This window comes from Rhinatrema bivittatum, chromosome 8 (genome assembly GCF_901001135.1).
Source record: "Rhinatrema bivittatum chromosome 8, aRhiBiv1.1, whole genome shotgun sequence".
Taxonomy (NCBI): Eukaryota; Metazoa; Chordata; class Amphibia; order Gymnophiona; family Rhinatrematidae; genus Rhinatrema; species Rhinatrema bivittatum.
This window is the reverse complement of record NC_042622.1, coordinates 105632178-105647358: the sequence shown is the minus strand read 5'-3', so window position 1 is coordinate 105647358 and position 15181 is coordinate 105632178.

The following is a 15181-nucleotide window of genomic DNA, read 5'->3' as shown; positions in this document are numbered from 1 at the left end:
ACAGATCAGAGGCTGATGCCAAAGAATGGACTGGGGAGGAAGGTGTATCCTTTCCTCCCTCCTCCATTCTTTAATTTTCTGGGGCTCTCCTTCGCTGGCTTCTCTCCCCACTCATCAGCACTGCAAACAGGTTCAACAATTTAAGGAACGTGGCTGGCCGTTCCCTGGCATGCAAAAGGTTGAGAAACACTGTTTTAGGGGATTTTCCCTATTTTGGCTTTGGAAAAACACCCATGTATCTGAGTGTTAGGTGCTCCAGGCAGAAGCTGTATAATTGTGAAGTTTGTACATGCCCTGCTGTTACAGCTTAATATTAGTAAACAGACCGCACAAAGACAAAAATAGGCCTATTTTGTTGTCATTAATGTAGCAATTGGGTAATAAATTACTGTTATCCTGAGGTTTATTTTCCACTGCAGTATCAGGAGTTGACACACTAGACAATGATATGGACATTACGAGGTTCATTTTTAAAGGGCCGTGCGGCCATCCATGTACGTGCCGATTTTATAACATGCGGCGTCGCACACCTGTTACAAAATCGGCTACCTGTGCGCGCATGCGTGCCTGATTTTCATGTTGGTGCGCACAGGTTCTGAGTCGCACACGCGAGGAGGGGGGGGTATTTTATTTTTAAAAAAACACGGTGATGTGATGGGGGCTTTACCCAGTACCCTATTCCCCTAACTAACCTTCCTCCCTTTTCCCCTCTCCTCCCCGACCACTAAACCCGACCTACCTACCCTATATATATTTTTTTTTTTTTGTTATAGGACTTACCTGTTCTCCTGAGCAGTAGTAAGTTCTGCACGCCGGCCAGCTGCCAGCAGGCACTTCCCCAAGACAGAGCCTAATGGCGCTGTCCCAGCTGGCCCTGCCCAGCCCCCACCCCAGCCCACCCCTTTTACAGATCCCGGCACTTCTGCGCGTACCCGAGCCTCTGTGAAAATGTGCGTGGGCCAGCCACGCACGTATCTGCCGGTTATGCCGCGTGCCGGGGAATTAAAATTCCCCCGTACATGATGATACCAACTCACAAAATACCTATGCTGAGCTTCTTAATCCATTTTGATCAAGCAGTACAGCTAAATTTTTAAAGCCCGTGCTCGCAAAAACCGGGAGATACGTGCGTGGCCGGGCTGTTTTAAAAATGCGCTTGGCCCAGCCACGCTTGTATCTCCCGGTGCATGCGGAAGTGCCAGGCCTGTGAAAGGGGTGGGGTAGGGGCCAGCTGGGACAGTGGCCATTAGGCCCGGTCCCGGGGAAGTGCGCACTGGCAGCCAACCGGCACACGGAACTTCCTTCATCTATTCAGATGAAGTAAGTTCCAAAAGAAAAAAAGGTAGGAAGAGGGGTTTTAGGGGAAAAGGGAGGCAGAGTAGTAGGGGGTTAGGGAAGTTACCTCACAGTCTGCCTCCTTAATTGGAGCGGACTGGGAGGGATCTTGGATTGGCCTGTTTGCATCGCTGTGCGTTTGTGTTGGGTTTTTTAAAATCCCTCCCCCCCCCTTGCGTGCGCAAGTTTCGTGCGCGAGTTTCAACCTGCCCACACATGCGCGTGCCAATATAAAATCGGGTGCACGTGGGTATCGAATTTTACAACATGTGCGCGGCAACGCACGCGTGTTATAAAATCAGTGTGTCTTTAGTGTGTAGTGAAGAAATTAATTTTCATTAGTAAGCAGTATAGATCTGGATTTAAAATCATAGAGCAGAAACACATTGGTAACTTGACCGATGCCAAATCAGCATTCGCTGATTTTTGGCAGGGAAATTCCCTTTTGTCTTTTACGAAGAAAGAAAACTAGTAAACCTAAACGCAATGCTTCCTTAAACTATTTAATCATCTTTCTATGAATACGACAGCTTTGGATTCCAGGAATGTGCCTGCTGCCTGACTTCCAGGTCGTGCCTCTTTTAAGTTTTCTCTTTAGTACCACAGTAAGTGCTCAGTGAGAACGGATCCCTTTACTTCCATCCCTTATGTGTGGATGTCATGTACAGGGAAGGCAGAGCCTGAGTTGAACAATCCAGTTTGAGTAATAACTGTAAGCAGGGATAACCTGGAAGTTATAATGTAGTTACATGTGTAGAACTATTGTCAAACATTATATTGTTGCAGTTGACGTAATACCAAATATTTAACTGAGGTGAAAGGAACCTATACAGTCATGAAAAATCAGGCTGTCATACATGTTTACATGTTCAACTGTACACACAAATGTGAATACGCTTGCATATAGTTACAGACATTAAAAATTCCTCTACTTGAATAGGTCGACCATTTTGAAATTCTTTGAAGACTTTTTAGCAAAGAGATTCTGAATATTTTCTTCTATCCAAACTTGATGGATGGTACTCAGCAAATCTGGAATTTTAACATGATGGTCTGTTGTATTATATTTTGTAAACTTGATTATATAAATGTACAATCTAAAGGAGAGTGAAAAATATTTCAAATTTTTATTTTATCCTTTTTCTAAATATTTTCTTATTTTTGGAATTCTATATTATTAATATGTTGAATACTCGGTAATATAGAAATAACATTGGCTGGATAAGATACTTACCTTGAATTTGTGATGTCTATTTCTTATACTGTAGAATATGAAATATTGACACATATATTTCATACATGTATTCAGCCTAATAGAATACTATAATATAGAGCATATGGGCACATAAATTCATTGTAATAAGCAGTGTAACTTTAATATTGGTAACAAATTTAGTTAAAATTTAACACAAATATTAGTACAGAAAGCACTGGGTATTACATGGTGTATCACCATTAGGTATTTTCTTGCAAATGTAATTCTCACCAGGAAGATAGTGGAACTAATTTGGTTTGATATCCTTGATCTGATGTAAAGATCTAACTCGTATAATATTACAAAAAAAACTCAAACTATAATTTAGAGAATCTGAAAAGTAAATTACTTTAGTTCACTTAGGGGTCCATTTTAAAAGACATGCCAATTTTATAGCATGCGCACGTCGCCGCATGCATGTTATAAAATGATATCCGCACGCACATGTGCAGGTGGGTGTCAGTCATGCGCGCGAAGGGGGGGGATTTTAAAAAAATATGCGAGGCAACGCAGGTAGGCCTTTCCCAGTTCCCTAACCTTGCTCCCTCTTCCCCTCTCCTCCCCAACCCCTAAGCTATCACTAACTATCCTGTTTTTTATTTTGCCACTTACTGCTCTGGAGCAGAAGTAATCTCCGCATGCCGGCAGTCAGCTGGCGTGTGCTTCCCGATCCTCTCCCCCCAGATCATGCCCTCAGCCCGCCATTTTCTTTGGGCCTGCCACTTCGGCACGTTATAGAGTTACGGGCGGGGCCGGGCCCTTTGTAAAATGCGTATGGTGCGCGCAAGGCCCAGCCACGCGCGTAACCCCGCCCAGTCTTACGCGCGCCAGGCTTTTAAAATTTGGGCATTAGTATAGCCTACATTCCAGTTGAATAACTTAAACATTAAAGAATTTCAAAAAATTTTAAGATACTGAAATTTAGCACAAATGTCTTCTCCATAAAAAAAAAAAAAAGCCAATTAGGTGAGACTAGAGTATGAACCCAGAATGTAAATGTTTTTAAAATAAATCACAAGCTTTTTTGGAGGCGATTCAGGTGTAGGTGCAATATTGCAATCACATCACAAAAAATACATTAAGAGAGCAGAGACAAAATGGAAGCAGAGAAGAATAATCAGGGATGAGTCCGGAGAGGGCAATGGAGAAAGGGTATGGGTGGTGGTGCTGGGCAAATGGAGGGGAAAAGTGCTTTTCATACTACCTTTTTGATCTACCACTGCCACTGGGAATTTAATCTTCCAGTGCCATTTGATGGGGGCTTTTTTTTTTTTGTTTGCTTTTGAGAAGAGCTAAGCAGCAAACTATGGAGATAATTTTAAAAGGAGTTACACATGTAAATATGACTTACTGTTGTAGCAGTTTTAAAAAGCCATTTATGCATGTAAAGTGCACTTACATGTGAATATCCTATGGACAATTCTATTGTAGCAATTTTCAAAAGCCCACTTAGATGGATAAAGTGCATTTACACATGTAAAACCTAATTTTAAGCACACAAATGCTTTTTAAAATCAGGCCCAATGGCTTAAATGTGAAGAAAAGGGGATCCATAGAATATAGCGAAATGACTGCATAAAATGTGTCATGAGAGAATCTCTCCACAGCCTATTTTTAAAGAAGGTTATTGTAAAGATAATAGAGATGCATTTTTGGCCCATAATTGCATATATCTAGAAAAATCCAGATGAAAAATTATAAAAATGGAATTGGTAACTGACAATGTCAGACGAAATTTTGTGATTTCAAAGTCACAGCATATTTCTCTACAAACGTAGCTACTTTATATCTCAGAAAAAAAGCTGGGAATTCTTAAGTCTGGTCTGGTCCTATTAAGTTCATTAGGTAACAGACTTTGCACTCAACTGGTGAAATGTCTAGGGAGAAAGTTGAAAGTTGGGTCTAATACATTTCTAATGACCTGAGCATGCGCAAGAAAATACCTAATTTTTTTCATCCGTGCTTACTATAATTATGTCTGAGACACTACTGTGGTCCTCCCAGTTGGGGACTGTGAACCATGGATGTGTTCACACAATGCTGAATCCTGACCAATCTAAAAAGGCACTTTGTATTTATATCTCTGTATATATGTTTACGTATATATTCTTTTTTTTTTAATTTAGACTTCTATTTTACCTCTTTATGATCTGTTTCTACATATAATGCTGTTTTTATTGACAATTTGGTATGGAGTTTTGTAGCTGTAGCCAAGGTTTTCATGTGTATGTTTACAAGATGATAAATATTCAGTCCCAGTTAAATTATTATTCTTTGTCAACCGATTTATTTTGAGTGCTGTGTACTTATTTGTGAAAAATGCTTCAGCTCCCCTACTGCCCTTTAACCCATTATGAATAATTTTGTAGGAAATGTTACTGGTTTGCAATATATAGAAGTAAATAATTTATTTTTTTTTTCAATTTTTTTGACAAGTGCTTGCTTTTTTTTTTTTTTTTTATCTTGTCATTCTTGATCGGCAAGCAGGGTGATATGTGGGTGATATTATCTGGCAGCACTGAATGAACCCCTTTCTTTAGGCCCTCATTAACTAGGCATGTTTCCCATAGACACAGAATGAGAGAAAATCTTTAATAAATAGGCCCCTTAGCTTATAGAGCTTTTGCTACACTGAGCATGTGTGAGGATTCCTGCAAAGACATTGCCTCATAAGCCCTCTCACTCTTTTTTTTTTTTTCTTTTTTTTTTATCTGAGCACCATCTCTCTCTAATTTTTCTATAAATTCTTTATATTTTTTCTCTTAAAAGTTGCTTCATTGCCTCAGCAGAAAAACTTGACTTTTCAGTGCCTTCTTTCAGAAAAAAGAGAACTTTTTTTCTTCCAGATGTCCAAGCAGAAAGGACTACATTTTCAGTAGGAAAATGTCCATCTCTGGACAGGACCAGTGCTACCATGCACTGCCTGGTACCGGATCGCAACCAGGCCAGCTGTTTCAATTGTGGCTGGATGTCCCCGTGTTCCCAAAACTTAAAGGCCTGGAAAATGGAAGAACTGTGCAAATCTCAAAAGCTGCAGTCAGTCCTTGTCCTAAAGCACAGCCTCATTTCCTTCCCCAGGAATGGAATTGAGCAGGTGATCCTCCAAAATTTCTCCCTCCCCTTTGGCAGACCTGGAATTTTCACCGGTGCAGTTGACACCAAAGAAATAAGTCTCAGCACCATTGACTCACTCTCTGGTACATGAGCACTGCTGATGCATAAAGCTCTGGTGCTGTCAACACACAAGGTCCTCATGCTGTCGATGCATCAAGGCCCAGAATAAGAAATTAATTGATCCTCAGCGCCCTTGCCATCAGAGCAGCCACCATCATCCATGCATCATGCTGCAGTGCTTCCAAGATAGTTGCATGCTACTCTGCCAAGAATTTTGAAAGAGGCAGAGTGGGATATGATACCCCTAACCCCACCAATTACCAGAGCCCTTACAACAATAAAATTAATGGAAGAAGAGCTGCATCTAGAAACTCCATATCCTATTTGCTCTCTGGAATCCCTCACATCTAGTCAGATTTTCAGAATCCACAAGATGTGTGTGATTCCATTCTCATGTTGGAAGATGTTTCACCACCCATGCCTGGACAGAGGGCATGTCAACCCTTCAACCAAGTAGCAGAGTTGATGATAGATTTAGTGCTAAGGGTATCAGATTTACTCCCTAGAGGAGGAATCCCAGTATTCCCAGTTTGCACGGATATTCCATCAAAACATCTATGAAATGGTTCTAGCTCATGGCATTTGCTTGCAGCCAATCATAAAATGTGCACCAAGAGTATACCCTCCAAGGTGATCAAGGGACCCCCTCCTTAGCTTCTTCATCATTGGGATCCTGGATTAGTGTTCCCTCTTCTCTAGGCTCTGAAAAGGGATTGGTAGGGATTCCTTCTGACCACCACCACCCCTGTCTTAGAGCCTCCAGAATACTCATCTACACCAGAGGACTTTTCCTAGTCCAAATTTCTGGACAAGTCGGGAAAAGAGCTCTGAGTTAATGTGGGTAAGTAACAGTTCCTTGCGCAAACATCCCCAATTTTCTCCAAATTCTAGAAACATAGTCAAAACCAGCAGCTATTCCAATCCATGACATCCTGCAAGAATTAGAAATGAGAATGTAGGAAAATCCTATTTCCTATGCTCCAGTCACAAGGAAACAACCTCAAATATACAGTGCAAAAATCCTCTGGGTTTGGAATAGTGGAATTACCCCCAACAATCAGTTGTGGTACAATCAGCTCTTAAAATAGCAAAGAAAACAAAAATATACTTGAATACTCTGCCAAGGAAGGATCCCAGTCTACTGTAATATTTCTGTACAAAAGTATTCCAAAGCTCTATGCTTAATGCATATATTTCTGCCCACCACTTCTATATAGTTCAGTACTTACATGACTATATACAAAAACTAAAACTTTTTCTTCCAGCTGTTGAAGAGGGAATCGCATACCCTCAGCCACTCTTGGATGTTGAGGAATGTGTATGCCATCTTATTCTATCCCTCTATGAGGCATTTAATACCACAGCATGCTCCTCGTCATCCTCCAATGGAGCATGCCACATGGCTTGGATAAGAGTCGGTAGCCTATAGGATGATGCCCATGACAGATTGGTGGCCGTTCCCTGCCTAGGTGATAATCTTTTCGGAGGAAGGTTCAGCGAAACTGTAGCTCAAATAAAGGAACAGCACAGGACTGGAACAAGTCTTCTATAAAGCACACCACTATGCTTTCAAAAGACCATATTTCCAAAGACTCCCTTTTCTGGCAATTCCGAAAATATTGGATCCCACCTCTTCTTCCCCAACTGCAACAACTTCCGGCTCACACTTGACAGCATGAGCACAGTCAGCCAAAATAATGCAGCAAGTCTAGCCCAAGCCTGGACCAAATTTTTGACCATTTATCAAACCCAGGAACTATCCTCTGTAGTAGGGGGAAGAATCCAACACTACCTGGAAGAGTGGTCTAGAATCATCAAAAATCTGAGTTCTCAAAATTGTAGCTTGCTACACTTCAATATCTCTCCATCTTCAGTCTGGATCTGTCTTACTCAATACACCTCCTGCCTGGAGGTGGAGTCACTCCTCAAACAGCAGACGAAAGAACCAGTTCTTTCACATCACCATGGCCAGGGGCTCTACTCCTGCTACTTCTTTATCCCCAAGAAATCTGGAGGATTTAGACCCATCCTGGATTTAAAAAGTTTGAACAAGCATATAGTCCAGAAGAAATTCAAAATGAATTCCCAACACACAGTTCTCTCCTTCATCTAGAGGGTGAGGGGATGTGCACTGTCGATCTAAAGGATGCTTATGGTCATATCCCTATCCATCTCTCCCACTGGCAATACCTGCAATTTAGTGGATTTCTCCCACTCATGATGCAAAGTGCTCCTCTTCAACCTATCCGAAGGTCTTCACCAACAGTCTAGCTGCAGTGGGACCTTCATTCCCAATGGGACCAGCTTACTCAACCCTTAACAACCAAAGTGAAGATTTCAAAATAAATTAAACAGGAATTGAAGTCTTGGCTAGACCCCCTCATTCTTCAGGAAGGAGCATCAATCCATTTACTTCCTCACCAAGGAATATTGGTATCAGATGCCCCCACAAAGGGTTGAGTTCCACAGAAGCCCCTTTCAAACTCAAGAGACTTGGTCATTCATAGACAATTTCAGATCAACCTTCTAGAATTGAGAGCAACCAGAAACAAGTGCTTCCTCCAGGTGAAGACCATTCTCATTCAAATAAACTACAAAGCAGATATGTTCTATGAAAACAATCAAGGGGGCATAGGGTAATGGACTCTTTGCCAAGAGGCAATTAAAAATATGGGAATAGGCATGCAGATATCAAGCTATCCTGCAAGCAATCTACCTTCCAGAGATTTCCAACATATTAGCAGATCACCTCAGCAGAGTTTCTCAACCAACACATATGGTCTCCACAGCAGGCATCAGTCTATGAAGGCTTCCAGCAATCAACCTATTTGCCTCAGAACAAATAGAAAACTGTGAAAGTTTTGGCTCCATTCTTCCCAGCAAGCTTAGATCTACTCAGGATACTTTTCTGCTAGATTCGTTTGATAGCCAGAACTGTGCAAAACATGCTCAAAGACAGATCCTGTCCGATTGTCATAGCTCCAGCATGGCCCGCACAAGTTTGGTTCATGTATCTAGTCCAGCTATCCAGCAGTCCTCCAATTCTCTCTCTGATCAGATCCATCCTTACTAACTCAAGATGCGGGATGTCTTTCATCCAAACCTTCCCTCCCTCAAATTGACAGCTTAGATGTTGTGCGCTTATTTTATTTTATTAAAAATTATATACTGCCAGCACACAACCCAAGGTGATGAACAAGCTGAACATACATCATTTTAAAAAACAGAGAAAAAAACAAAGAAAACACTCTATAAAGCTTCAAACAACATTCAGTACTTAAGAACTCAATAACTTAAGAAATTCTGCTCACAATGAATGTTTTTAACTTCATTTTAAATGTCTTCACATAGTTCATTTTTCGCAAGTCATAAGAGAGAGGGTTCCAGAATGTAGAGCTGCAATCAAAAATGTATGTTCTTTTGACTCAGGTAGCCGAGCCTGACTAATTGTTGGAATTTCCAGCAGTCTTCTTTGTGAGGAGCATGATTCCTGCATGGGATTGCAAATCCACAGAAGGGCATTTTCCCATAGATAGGAATCTATTCCCAATGACTTGTGCACCAACATTGCAATTTTATATAATATCTAGATTGAATCAGGAACCAGTGCAGCTGCCAAAGTACTGAAGAGATATGTTCACTTATAGGACATCCTGAAATCAGCCAAAATGCTGAATTCTGCAACAGTTGCAGTGCACGCAACACATTAGGCAGGAGGCCAATATAGTGAGTGTTGCAGTAGACAACAGTAGCTGTACCACTGTTTGAAAATCAGCAGGATCTAATAGAGGTTTCAAACCTTGCACCAGATGGAGCTTGTAAAACTTAATGCATGTCACTGCTTTAATTTGAATATTGAAAGTCAAGAAGGAATCAATAATCAGACTGAAACTCTTTACCTGAGGAGAAGAATATATTGTCAATTTGAAAAGAAAGTGGATGTGATTAGTGGCTCCCACACTGAAGAGGAACAATCTCAGTCTTTACAAGTTTCTATGCCATCTTATGTTGAAGCTACTGGCTTGTAGTTGAAACACAAGAAGATACATTCACCTCTACATAGAATTGGATGTCATCTGCATATAATTGCCAAATTATCCTTACCCAAGGAGGTTGCTAGAAAACTCATCAACTAGAAGAGTTTACTAGTTTAAATAGAAAAGGTTCTCCACATGGTGTCAACACAATTCCTTAGATGCATTCACATGTGAACCTAAAGAGTTACTGAGCTATTTCTGCTTCAGGGCCTAGCACCTGATCAGTATGAAGACATCTCTGTGCCATAGCAGCTTACCATGCTCAAATCAAGGGTAAACCAGTCTCTACTTATCTTTTAGTTTCCAAGTTCATGATAGGCTTATCGTATATTAAGCCTCCAGTTTTGAAACCACCTTTTCCAGGGGACTTGAACATGGTTTTGGCACAAGTGATGCTTCTATCTGAGCCATTGGCATTGTCTTCTTTCAAATTTCTAGCATGGAAAGTAATGTTCCTTATAGCAGTGATGTCAGCCAGGAGAGTTAGCAAGCTTCAGGTTTTAATTCATTATCCACCTTATATGCAATTCTTCTACAATAGGGTGGTAATCTGCACCCAATCCAAGTTTCTACCAAAAGTAGTATCAGCTTTCCGTATTGATCAAACAATTGTGTTATCTACTTTCTTCCAAAAGCCACATGCACATGAAGGTGAGAGGAGCCCTTCATACATTAGACTGTAAAGAGCCTTGACTTGCTACAAAAGGATGCTGCCATGGCTTCACAACTATTTGTATTTTACAATCCTAACAGACTGGACATAGCAGTGGCCAAACATAGACTGTCCAACTGGCTAGCAGACTGCATCACATACATACTACAGATTAGACACCATCAAGGCTCATCAAGTTAGAGCCATGGGTGCATCAATGGCTTATCTGTGAGCCATACTTCTGGAAGACATCTGCAAAACTACAATGTGGTCATTAGTATACACCTTTTTATCCAATTACTGTCTGAACAACCTCAACGTGACAGTAAATTCAGACAAGTGGTTTTGCATAGCCTGTTCACCCAGTAGACTACTCTCAAGAGTGGGGTCCAAGTTGCTCATTTAATAAAAGCTCTGCTGCAATCCTGAGCTTGGGACTTCTCATATGGTATTGCTAATTCAGCCCTGCTTGTCGACGGAGATAGCAAGAATGTTTGTTTACTGTAGAAAGCAGGATGAATTAGCCATGCTAAATACCTGCCTCTACGGTGAGTCCAACTACCTAGCTAGAATTAGCTCTAAAATCAACAGAGGGCTCCCGAGGCAATGCCTGCTCGGAAATTCTTGCACATGCTCAGAGTAAAAGCTCCACCAGCTAAGAGAAGGGTCTGTTTGATACCACTAGATGACATCACCCATATTTCAAGGCTAATTCATCCTGCTGCTATGGAGAACACTGTTATATGGTAAGCAAACTTGCTTTTTTTATATACAGATTCTGAAGTAAAGTTTAAAACCAGAGAATGGCAAAACAGGGCTTTTATGTGCACTGATTTCTTGTTTTCCATCGAAAGCATATTTCCTTTGAGCTTGCCTGCAGATCATGGTTGACTTTTACACTGTAGTTCAAATGGAGGCTTGGGATGCTTGCTGTACATAGAGTGAGGCTTGAACAGCATAATCTCCCAGTAACCTTTGAGAGCTATAAGACATTAACATCCTGTGGTGTCATTGGTTGGAAAACTATTTCTAATACATTGTGCCCTAATTGCTTTGCTCCTTCCGAAACAGCTTACAGAGAACTAGCTCTGAAGTTGCTAGAATTCTTTAGCTTTGGCTGGGAGTACAGACAGATTATATCTGTGCTGAGACCCTTCTCCAGTTCCGGTAGACAGTCTTTTCCTGAAGCTCCCTAGGCATTGCTAAGTATAGTGAGATATGTTTACCCAACATTTACTGTTTAAAACCTTGCTATTTTACCTGTTACTATTTGCAAATTGAACTTTTTATTTTTCTGTTCATTGTTCCTGCTTTTGTTAATAAACTCTTCAGTTTGTTAGCTCTGTCTTGACATTGATTCATGAACCCAGTATTTTTTTTTTTTGTTCCGTAGGTTTATTTCTAGGAATTGTGACCCCTGGGTTGTGTGGATCTGTATTCCTAGAAACCACCAAGGAATAACTTATAGGTGGGATATTTTTGCCCAGGAGCAAACTGGAACCCAAGTGGCAGGTGGGAGGCTACCAGTGTAGGAGCGCATGTACAGGTGCAGGTAGGGCTGGGCAGCACTCGGCAGGACTCTCCAAGTGGCCATGGGGTTAACCCTGAGTGGGAGTTAGGAGTAGCACTGAGGCATTATGTGGCATAGAGCATTGCTTGTAGATCTTTGAAAGATTGCAATTTGAAATAAAGGAGAAGCATATTTTCGTTTGTCCTGATATGTTACTTTGTTCTTTGAGTATTTCATTTCTTTTTTTCTTCTATAAGATGTTGTATCATGATTCCTGCCTTTCACTTGAGACGACAATGTTTTTGAGAAAATATTTATTTCATGTCACATATTATACAGCCCGCACATGTTTTGCAGAGCATTAAAAAACCCTCTCTTACATTGAATAAATTGTTCCTCCATTGTGTGGTGTGCCATTTTAATTTGGATTATTATTTTTTCTTTCTGTACAAACCATGAATCTGTTCAAACTGTATACTTGTCATTTTACCCTACCCCTCCTATCCAAACTGTACTAGATTACTTCCATTAAAACACACATTCCAGATCCAAGCAGTAATCAGTTTTCTAAGGTCGTTATAAGCAACCCATATATTCTGGTGCTTTCACCCTTTTCACAGGTGCCAGCATTTTAATGATATTTGGTGCTAATTTTTTGTCAAAGGAGTTGGCCCGTGATAAAATGGGCAGGAGCATTAAAAGTTATAAAAAAAAAAAAACCTTCTTTTACTTTGCTTCCAAGTGTCGTCGTTTCTCCCAGGCTGCAAGTAAATATCCATGTGTCATTGTTTGTTTCTCCCAGGCTGCAAGTATTTAGCAGTCCCTCATTTATCCTTGCAGTAATGCTGTTATAAGTCCAGCTCCATCAAGCAAGGCTAGTTCATGTATTAACAGTTACTAAAATAGGATGTGATTTGGTCTAGGAATGTACTAATGAGTATAAACAAGACAGCTCATATTCCTTACTGTACCTTTGCGTAAAGTTGTATTAATGTTGAAAGTTTGTCGATTTAGAATATGATGAACAGATATCTTGTTTTAAGGGACTCTTGTTCTTGCACTTTGCTTTCAGAGGGCTTTTACTGCTGCTTATCTGTATTTCCCTTTCAGGTTAAAGGGTGATTTCTAAAGCACACCCTTCTTTGCTTGCATCCTGTAAATATATACAATTTTTTTTTTTTTTTAAGAAAAATATGGAAAAGAGAGAACGTTATAGTCCTGTTGTAACGGGACTTGCTTTTAGGCTAGTGAAATCTTTAGTGAACATTCTGTGCTAAGTTACTGTGCTTCCCTTAGTTCACCAGGGCATATTACAGTGTTTCTTAGGCACAAGAAATAAGAAGGAAATAGATGAAGGCTTCCATTCTCAATTTTAGATTTGGATTGTGGTTGGATTCTTCAAAGCCATAATACCTAGAAAATCTGTGATACTTGCAGAACTTTGATTCTCTTTAAGTAGAAATGAACGCCTGAGGTTCCATTTCATCTGGCACCATGAGTCTTCATTCACAATTACCTGAAGAATTTTTTTCCCTATTTTATTTTCCTTCTACCCCCAACATACCTTGTTTAGTCATTACAATGACTAGCCTGGGCCAGAGCCATGCACTAGACCAGTTTTTCTTAAGCCAGTCAAAGGTCCCTCAAGCCAGTCAGGGTTTTTTTGGGAGCTCCACAATGAAAATACAGTGCATATAAATCTACCTCATGCATCTTCATTGTGGATAACCCAAAAATCAAACTGGCTAGGGGGGTACTTCAGGACCGACTTGAGAAACACTGCACTAGGTCTCCTTCCAGAATACTATAATCATGGGCCCTGAATCTGGACAAAGGTGTCACTCTTAAGTAGAGTATCAGGATTCCCTCCCTCCCCCGCCCCACCTGAGACTGCCTCTGCAGTACCAGCCAACTCGGGAAGCAAAAGATCCTATTTGAGCATTGAATCAAGAATCCTCAGCATGGTAATGCACAACACTTGCCACCTTAGCCACTGCCTGCCAATTTTTATTTTATTTATTTTTTTTTTTTTACACAGACTGATTTACTTGAGGCCTATGTCATAAACTAGCTCTTGCTGTATTTTCTTTTCTTTGTGCAGTTTCCTCAATTTCTTCCAGAAATGTCTTAATTTATACAAGTCAAGTTGTGGCTTCTTTAAGCTACAAAATGGATTTTATTATAAAATATTAAAACAGTAAAATGTATCTTATCAATATTTTGTGAAATGTTATGCCTGTGTTGCAAAGACTGGATATATATATATTATTTTTTTCCTTTTTGCAATGTAGTTTGAATTGGACAGCATGGTTTTGTGTAAATTAATGCTACCCTTAACATTTTCTTCTTATAGAAGAGATCTATGCTCTTTTGTTTAACAAATGTTTTAATAAATGTTATCTGTCAGCTTCACTAAGCCTTAGTTTCTCTTTTTCCTAATTGTTAGACCTAGTACCTGCATCATTTTTTCTTTGTGTACTTACGTTTGAAGAACTCTGTAACTCATTTAGGCACCAAATATTTAGTTTTCACTGGCAGGAATCCACATGCCAAAGTTACCTCTTCCGCACATGTTTGGCAGTTATCTGTTTAGGAGAGGCCCAGGACTGAATTTGAATGAGAAACTGAACCACCTCAGAGTCAGGGTCATTGACTTGAGCCATGTGGTTTACCCTAGTGTCTAGCTTGGTACGTAAAACTTCAATTTAACTTGTATGAGAGTGCTTGTAATGCATGTATCCTTTGGAGAGATTTATTTATTTATATTTCATCTTTATTTTTTCCAGTGAAGACCGAAGGTAAAACAGACATATTGGAATTTTCTGTAACATAGTAAGTTTAATGAGATGATGGCACACAATGCTATATTAACCCCCAGATGAACAGATCTCCTATGATAATATCTTTGTATCATGGCAACATTACAAATATTTGCATGAATGTCTATTCTGCAGCAAGACTCATTGCATTGTATGCAGTGGGATATAAGCACATCTTGGATACATAGTGAAACGTGAGACCCAAGGCTTTTACCCAAGAAGTGTTGAGATGCCAATACAGCATGCATCTTGGAGTACCTAATTGTGATTTTTTTTTTTTTTTAATAGCTACTGTGATTTATTTTTGTGTCTGGGGGGGGGCAGGAGGAGGAGGAAGCTTAGTATCTCCACAATGATTACTTGCCCAATAGAAAATAAAAGTGCAAAATTAAGCTTGAA